A 10252-nucleotide genomic window follows, 5' to 3' on the forward strand; every position below is an offset into this window, starting at 1 on the left:
CCACCTTCCCAAAAATATACCTGGTGCCATCTATCGTCATAAAATTACACTATTAACCGAACAGCAGCCTTAAGATACAGCTTATGCCATCTATCGACAGACACGTACACTGTATTCAAGCAAACAGGGACCAATCAGGCAAGTTGTTGTTCTGATGGAAGCATTTCATTGGTAGAAACTCTTTGTTGACATTCGTCACAACAGCCAATCACAGGAAGGGATCAGCAAGTAGCTTCACTTCCTATTGATATCATTTGTTTTTAAATAACATTTACATTATATAAAGGAGTACACAACTTTAGATGCATAATGATATCTTAAAGAGTAACTAAAGTTACTGCAGATATCTCAACCCGTTCTCGCAAATTTAATAAGTCAATATTGACTTATTAAATATGTGCATAGGTGACATACTTAACATAATAGATACCCTTAAAAAGATTCATAGAAAACACCGACCTTACCTAACCTTGTTAGTATCTTAAGATAAGCATCTTATTGCTTCGTAATTACAATTATTACCTAACCTGTAATAGGTATAGGTTAAGTAATAATTGTAATTACGAAGCAATAAGATGCTTATCTTAAGATAATAACAAGGTTAGGTAAGGTCGGTGTTTTCTATGAATCTTTTTAAGGGTATCTATTATGTTTAGTATATCACCTATGCACGTAGTTAATAAGTCAATATTGACTTTACGAATTTGCGAGAACAGGTTGGATATCTAGGTACCTAATACCAGCACGATATAAAATCTTACTATACGATACGGGAGGGTGGCAGCCATTACGACTATATAGCACTTGGAAGGGCCAGGATAAGAATTTGGGATTGGACGGAGGGAAGAAATGGTACCCAACCACTTGTGGACGGTCTGTGATTGAACCCAGACCTGCATGAACTGAAACCGTCGCTCTACCGTCCACCCCAAGTGGTTGGAGATAAGATACGGTGGAGTGGATTTTTTGGTGGCCTGTTTAATGCAGAATGCCGTTCGATTCCCGTATATCCAATTGTTTGGACACCATTTCCAATCACCGTATTCTCCCGAGTCCTTGTTCCGATATCCCTTCCAAGTGCTATATAGTCGTATTGCCTTTCCGCTATCTCCCGATAACACCCTAACACCATGCAATATCAGAAATAAAAATTTTAGATCACAGAGGGGAGATGAGGCATACCAGTCTGAGAATGAACTTCTCATATCTGGGAGGCATATGGAAAAATATGTATTCATGTGATAACCAAATCCCATGTCATGATATCGATTTACAGCAATTTGTAAACAGTGTTTCCAGAATAGCAATCTGCAGTGAAGGTCATAGAGAGCCCATCTGCATGTACAGTGTTGCAAGGGTGCAGCTGGAAGTGGTTTCAGGGTGCAATTCATGGCAGTAGTTAAGTGAATAGCAATTAAGATCTATCCTCTATACAGCCAATCTATTTCCACAAATACAGGAGATTAGAATAATCAGTATAGCATTCAGTAATGGGATATTTTATTGAATTAAAGGGTGCAATTCATGGCAGTAGTTAAGTGAATAGCAATTAAGATCTATCCTCTATACAGCCAATCTATTTCCACAAATACAGGAGATTAGAATAATCAGTATAGCATTCAGTAATGGGATATTTTATTGAATTAAAGGGTGCAATTCATGGCAGTAGTTAAGTGAATAGCAATTAAGATCTATCCTCTATACAGCCAATCTATTTCCACAAATACAGGAGATTAGAATAATCAGTATAGCATTCAGTAATGGGATATTTTATTGAATTAAAGTATCGATCGACAATGTTGAAAATAGTAACTAAAAAGTTTAAATAGTCCTTTGAACTCAAAGGCTTTATTGACTAAATACTCGAACTAAATCAGTATGTCATCGTTAGAACAGATCCAACAAATACTTCAACTGAAACTGGAAACTGAGCTTCCACTCTCCTCGAACGAGACAAACGTAACTTTCGTTTATTGCTGTACGAGATTGTGAAGGCCTGAAATTGCAACAATAAGATAACATTCTTCTCTGAAGGAGAACTGGAAGTTGATATCCTGATATCTAAACACATTCAGATTAAACTTATGCAAAGTTGATGGTCTAAGTTTATTTGGGTTAAACTTATGTTAGAATGAAAGAGCAATGTTGCTCTAGACCAAAAAGAACATATAATATCACAAAATGTTTAGATTTAATATAAAACGACTAATGTTTATAACTTAATAAACTAATCCACAAGGGCCGTGATGAGGATTCGAACCTGCGTCCGAGAGTGTAGTGTAGTGTATAACATAATGTCTAGATCAGCGCTCTCAGTCCTTGCATCATTGTGTAATTATCTCACTTTGTCAACTGGATAATCAGCTTAATCTCTGAGATAACATTGCAACAATGACTTTATAAACAAGGTAATTAACTTTTCTCTGAAATAATATTGCAAAAATAACTTCTTGAAAAAGGTAAATATTTTTTTTTATCGTTTTGGTAAAAAAAATTTTTATTTCACTTTCTCAGATTTCTGAGAAAGTGAAATAAAACAGGATTAACAAAACCTGTGTTAAATCACTTGTTATATTTTCGTCAATTTCAATACACGATTTTTCATATCTCAAAAATTTGAATTACACTGAGGCACTTTAATATATATATCATTCACGGTGTAGAAAAAACACCCGAGCAACTCTATAAGGATTAAAAGATAATAAAAACATAGCAATTAAAGAAACTGTCCCATACGAGTCAGCTTCTATATATATCCGCCACAACTCTTATTATATATATGGTCCCCAGTCATATATGCAACTGAAAACTCACACCCCAGAAGTGATTCTAACCCATACTGTCAGGAGCACTCTGCAACTGGTGTACAGGACCCCCTTAACCATTCGACCACCACGACCGGACAAAAGATGATGGTAGCCGAGGCTAATTCCCCATCATCCTGCCGGCACTCTGATGGTAATCTTGAACATGGTATTTTATCAAATCACCTCATTCTTTGGAGCACACGTGAGGAACACAAATACGAACAATATATATATATATATATATATATATATATATATATATATATATATATATATATATATATATATATATATATATATAAAGGATTCGAACCTGAGCTGCCAGAGGTAACCCAACTGACTTGCACAGTACTTATATACCATTCCACTAGCAGTATTTTGTAGGGTAGATTATGACAAGTAAATATATCTAGGAAACCTTTGGGTGTTTGAACATCTTTAAACACAGCTGTAAATAAGCTCAAGACAAGAAAATTGTCTACCTAGTAACTTTATGAGCTGCTAGGTGGCTAGGGAATGCCCCCTAGCCACCTAGGAAGTTTGCTGAGGTCTTCTAGCACTCCCACACGCTAGCCATATTATCACTAAGTTAGATGGAAAGGGTCTTATAGGCAATAAAATATTTATAGGGGCTTATATACTGCTGCTAAATGATTATCGCTCACGAGCCTAATCACCAATTACGACTTAACTATTGGTGACAGCGGAGAGCGTGCAATACCACAGGGACCTGGTGACGCTAGTATGTCTCCTCACACTCCACGATGGCACCCGTCTCATACATAAATATATGTATTATGTATGAAATAATGCATTATAATGTATTATGTATGCAATAATTGGTGCCATTATCGCTACATTGCATCGTTATTTTAACGTATTTTCTGGATCGGCTTCGATAGGTTAGGTGGTTTTGCTTGGATTCGTACGTATGTGGTTATGCAAAACAGTTACAGTTTCTTACGGAGTGGCAAATGAAGAGAAAGGCATCATTACCATTCGATTTTTGGATTAGAAATGGAGCGGTGGATCGAGCGTGCTCTCCCTGTGACGTTTCAAAGGTGACTGAGAGCCTTACTCGCCAGTCAGAGGGAAGGACATTTGAATTATATCACTCAGCGCTCTCATTGGACAAATTTTCAAATCTCAACCAATCGGAATTAACCTCGATATATCCTCTTGCGACATCCTTATAAATGCCATATGAAGATCATCACTGCTCAAAATCAAATACAACAAAGACAATTGTTTGGAATTCAAATGAAGAGTCCTAAAATAGAATTCAAAATACAAAATATAAATATTTAAATAAAAATAAATTAATCAAAAACACAACAGAGTAAAACATTACAAATCTGACCATTATATAGTTAATAAACTTAAAAAAACAAAATTGATAACTGTTGGATAGATATCTGAGTTGATGTAAAGAAATTATTCATCTCAAACGTTGTTCATAATGAATGTAACTCTCACTCTAGTAAGTGAAGTCTTAAATACCTCACATTGTGCATACGACGGTTCGAAGCCTTATTCAGAGCAACCAGATGCAACCTAACCTAACCAACCCTAACCTAACCTTACCTAACCTAACCTAACCTAACCTAACTCAATCATCTCAAGATAACCTAACCAAACCTAACCTAACCTAACCTAACCTAACCTAACCTAACCTAACCCAACCCTAACCAAACCTAACCTAACCAAACCTAGCCTAACCTAACCTAACCTAACCTAACCAAACCTAACCAAACCTAACCTAACCTAACCTAACCTAACCTAACCAACCCTAACCTAACCTTACCTAACCTAACCTAATCTAACCTAACTCAATCATCTCAAGATAACCTAACCAAACCTAACCTAACCTAACCTATTCTAAACCTAACCAAACCTAACCTAACCTAACCTAACCTAACCTAACCAAACCTAACCTAACCTAACCAAACCTAACCTAACCTAACCTAACCTAACCTAACCAAACCTAACCTAACCTAACCTAACCTAACCAAACCTAACCAACCCTAACCTAACCTAACCTAACCTGGGGCCTGACGGATGAGTAGATAGCGCTTGGGATTAATAGTCCTAAAGTCCCGGGCTCGATCCCCGGCATAGGCGGAAACAAATGAGTTTCATTCACCCTGATGCATCTGTTCACCTAGCAATAAATAGGTACCTGGGAGTTAGACAGCTGCTACGGGCTGCTTCCTGGGGGTGTGTAACAAAAAGGAGGCCCTGGTCGAGGACCGGGCCGCGGGGACCCATAAGCCCCGAAATCATCTCAAGATAACCTCAAGATAACCCTAACCCAACCTAACTTAACCTTATCCCTAACCCGCCGATATGTACGGCTTTAGAATTTTTTAAAACAAGCTTTATCGAACCATCTTGTGAACGATTGGGCAATACCTCGAACGCGTATCGAGTTGGTAGTCAATCCACTTAAATCCCTGTTAGTGAGTGAGTGTTCTGCTGTGTTCAAACAGCTCGAATGAAGAAGAATCTGGTTAAGACTAATGCAGCAAGAGAATGGTCCAATCGACTTGAGAATGGTCCAGGACGGACCGAAACGTCATCGTCCCTTCAACTTCTAGTGTGTGGTCTAGGACACAATGCAGCAAGAGAATCCAGTGAATTAAGACCAACCCAAACGCCCATAGACTCACTACCCACAGGAACTGCAGTACAGTTACAAGTACTTTTCACGTACAGAACAATTCTCCTCGTATAGTTGACATAAACAAAACAAAACATGATCTTAGTTAAGTCCTTTTATAGATATTCCAAGATAGCAAGATAGCAGAGGATATTCCAATCATCTGATATTCCAAGATAGCAGAGGATAGAATACTCCCTTTGTATCCAATAACACACCATAAGATCCAAGATTTCAGTGTCTAAATCGCTATACCAAGCCAGTAGAGTGAACCCAATTCACGCTACCTATATATATACCTATATATACGCTACCTATAAGGCTATACCAGCCCAGCAAAGTGCAGGGCACTTCCTTGCACCTTACATGCTCAGCATTCCGAGTAGAGGCGCGGCTCAGGTGAACTCTGTAACGGCAAATTGAATTCATTTTAGAGAGTGTGTTTACAAAGACGCCCTAGAAAGTTTGGGAAAGGATGGGAGGCGTTGGGTACGGGGATTGGGGGTGTAGGGGGGGATTGGAGGAGTAGGGGGGGATTGGGGGAGTAGGGGGGGATTGGGGGAGTAGGGGGGATTGGAGGCTTTGTCACATACTGTCTGCTTCCTATCTCATACTGCCTGTCTCTCTTTCTCTCCCTCTCTCTTTCTCTCTCTCTCTCTCTCTCTCTCTCTCTCTCTCTCTCTCTCTCTCTCTCTCTCTCTCTCTCTCTCTCTCTCTCTTTCTCTCTCTCTCTTTCTCTCTCTCTCTCTCTCTCTCTTTCTCTCTCTCTCTGTCTCTCTCTCTCTCTCTCTCTCTCTCTCTCTCTCTCTTTCTCTGTCTCTGTCTCTGTCTCTGTCTGTCTCTCTCTCTCTCTCTCTCTCTCTCTCTCTCTCTCTGTCTGTCTGTCTCTCGCTCTCTCTCTGTCTGTCTGTCTCTCTCTCTCTCTCTCTCTCTCTCTCTCTCTCTCTCTCTCTCTCTCTCTCTCTCTCTCTGTCTGTCTGTCTCTCGCTCTCTCTCTGTCTGTCTGTCTCTCTCTCTCTCTCTCTCTCTCTCTCTCTCTCTCTCTCCCTCTCTCTCTCAACACGCACATAAGCCTAGCGTTAGACCAGGTTAACGAGGTTAGTTATGTAAATTAGTGTATTGATCATATTGAACAATTGATGGTGAACATTACTCACTGTTAAGCATTCTAAATAATTTAAATGAACAGCAGAATTGCCTTGTTCATTATTTTGAACAATGGAGGTGAACAATTGGTTAAAGTGAATGTGTCATTTTCACTAGAGATAGTGTTTATCAGCAAAAAAATTTGACATCTTTGCTGCGTCCTGTTCAAATGGTCCCGAGTTTGATTCCCGCGGCAGTTGCATATTTGAGCACTTCTATAACCTGATACCTCTGTTCACCTAGCAGTAAACAACGGTAACCAAATGAACTAAAAAATATTGAATTGTTTGAAGAATTAACTCATCCTAATAGAAGTGTACGAATGGATGAAAGAGCATTAGAATGAGGATATTAACAAGTTATTAATATACAAGCACAAAACAATGGACAGATACTGGAAAAGTTTTGATTCAGGAAAGACCTGGGGTAAATACTGGTTTAGGTAAGACCAGGGTAAATACTGGCTTAGGAAAAACATGGGTAAATACTGGTTTCCCAACCTTCTTGGAAACATGGCTGTTGATATGTGGAACAAATTGGCAGTCAACATAATAGACATGGGATCACTTGAGAGTTTCAAGATTAGGTTAGACATATATGTGAGTTTGATAGCAGAGCTGCCTCGTATGGGTCAAAAGCTCTTTTGCACACTCCATAATTATTATATTATGTTCGTACGACAATTAAAAATGTTTTCAGTTGATTAACATTAATTTCTGTTACAGAACGAGCTGTCCCAAAAGTGGAGTGACCCGGTTACTGAAGTTCCCTGATGCCCAATCGCTTACGGCTGACGTGGAGACCAAACCCATTATCAAGGAGACACAGCTATCCTCGGGATAGTACACATTCTCGGTCTGAATCGACTTGAGAATGGTCCAGGACGGACCGAAACGTCGTCGTCCCTTCACCTTCTAGTGTGTGGTCTTGTCAAATAGACTTGAGAATGGTCCAGGACGGACCGAAACGTCGTCGTCCCTTCACCTTCTAGTGTGTGGTCTTGTCAACATTCTCGGTCATTATGTGTCCGCAGCTGTTATGTGGACTCCAGAAATGCTATCCTGGAAACAGCTGCTTTGTCAGTGATTCTGATATCTACGTTGAAAGCTATCGTTTGAACGCAGCTAACGTTGCCACAGTGACAGGTGTCGTTTGAACGAGTGTATCGTTACCGTGGTTACAGTTGTATTTAACGACACAAGTCGTGTAATTACAGGACTTGATAATGGTTCATGACGGACTGAAACTCAATTCATAATTTTCAGATGTATTGGGTTGGGTTTATATGTCATTCTGTTATTGGTGACGTCAAATGAAAATTATTAAGGTCTCAATTGACGATTATATATATATATATATATATATATACATATATTAGTATATTTTGGTAGCAGTCTTTCCTGTAGACATATATTATTAAATATGACCGAAAAAGTAAGATTAATAATTCTAACACGAATTTTCTCGATCTTTCGTACGTTTCTTTTCAATTACCACCAACAGTGAAAAGAAACGTACGAAAGATCGAGAAAATTCGTGTTAGAATTATTAATCTTACTTTTTCGGTCATATTTAATATATATATATATATATATATATATATATATATATATATATATATATATATATATATATATATATATATATCTTCCATTTAGATACAAAAGTAAACAATATATATATATATCATGTCCATTACCCCTTGGATCAAAAAATATAATTGACTAACACTTACAAATATACATATATGTTTTGTTTATCATTGGTTGTGTTATTTTTAGATTGGTTATGTCACCAGATTATAGAAAATGGCAACTGCTCCTACTCAAGCTTTGCTTTGAGCTTAGCCTTAGCTTAGGGAAGACGTCTTGAAGGTGTCTGAAAGCTGCCGACTTATAAACCAATGATTCACAGCTCTAATCTGTGCGGACCCGCTGCATGGGTAACAGCTTCTCCTGCATATCAACCTACCCTGGCTTTGCGCCTTGGAGAGGCCACTCCAGACCACAATCAGAGCGCAACTCCATAGTCTCCTGAGACTGATGGATGACTACTACTACTCTTCATCACCGTAACCATCTTCACATCCTGCCCTATGACAGTCCTCCACCACCCAACAGTTACCCTGCAAAGTTTGGAGAGTTTAGCCCCAAGCGTCTGGGGAAGAAGGAAGGAGGATCTATAGAAGTAATTACCGAGAATTACAACCTTATGACAACAACCGTATTACGCAGTTTGTGTCAGAAGTCACAACAATGTGCCTAAGATACAAGGCACCACTTACGACGTGGCCGGAATTCATCAAGCACCTAACTATCCACTAACGAAACCTGTACATCTTTTCTCTTATTCATGTTGGATTACTTTGCATTTTGATTTAACAGTTTACAAGCTCCGAGGGAGGGAATTTTCAGGGTAAAGCACCAAGCCATTACGACTATGTAGCACTTGGAAGGGTTCAGGATAAGGATTTGGGATGGGACGGGGGGAAAGGAATGGTGCCCAACCTGGACGTTCGGGGATTGAACCCCGACCTGCATGATGCAAGACCTCGACCAAAGCGCTCATTGGTTGTCTAAAACAATATTCTTGGGTCCAGAGTGAAGAATAAACCTCTTTAATAAGAATAGACTAAGCTCTCCTGCTCGAGGAAAGATGTACAGATTTCGTAAATGAACACGTAAATTCTTGATGAATTCCAGTCTACTACAATACCGAAGTTTTAACCCCTACTAACCATCTTGAGGTTATCTTGAGATGATTTCGGGGCTTTAGTGTCCCCGCGGCCCGGTCCTCGACCAGGCCTCCACCCCCAGGAAGCAGCCCGTGACAGATGACTAACACCCAGGTACCTATTTTACTGCTAGGTAACAGGGGCATAGGGTGAAAGAAACTCTGCCCATTGTTTCTCTCCGGCGCCTGGGATCGAACCCGGGACCACGGGATCACAAGTCCAGCGTGCTGTCCGCTCGGCCGACCAGCTCCCCAATGTCATTGTAACAACCAATATAACAAGTTGTAACAACGTTCTAACACATCATAAAAACAAAGATGAAACAACCTTATAACAAGTTGTTACAAGAGAATCATAGTGACTGTTACGAATTATGTTACACATTCTTAATTCTATATGCAGGCGATGAGTCACAATAACGTGGCTGAAGAATGTTGACCAGACCACACACTAGAAATTGAAGAATGGTCCAATCGACTTGAGAATGGTCCAGGACGGACCGAAACGTCGTCGTCCCTTCAATTTCTAGTGTGTGCTCTGGTCAACATTCTTAATTCTACATTTACCCACTAAATAGTGACTACTGTAGGTCCTTGGCCACCTTATAGTGACTCCAACACACTCCCCGCCAAACACACACCGAAACTACGACGTTGGTACAACGTTCGAACAAGTTTTAACACCTCCTAACCAGTTATAACAACCAATATAGCAAGTTGTAACAACGTTCTAATACGTCATAAACACGTTAAGCCAAGATGTAACAACTTTATTACAAGTTGTAACAACGTTCTAATACGTCATAAACACGTTAAGCCAAGATGTAACAACTTTATTACAAGTTGTAACAACGTTCTAATACGTCATAAACACGTTAAGCCAAGATGTAACAACTTTATTACAAGT

This window comes from Procambarus clarkii, chromosome 61, assembly GCF_040958095.1.
Source record: "Procambarus clarkii isolate CNS0578487 chromosome 61, FALCON_Pclarkii_2.0, whole genome shotgun sequence".
Taxonomy (NCBI): domain Eukaryota; kingdom Metazoa; phylum Arthropoda; class Malacostraca; order Decapoda; family Cambaridae; genus Procambarus; species Procambarus clarkii.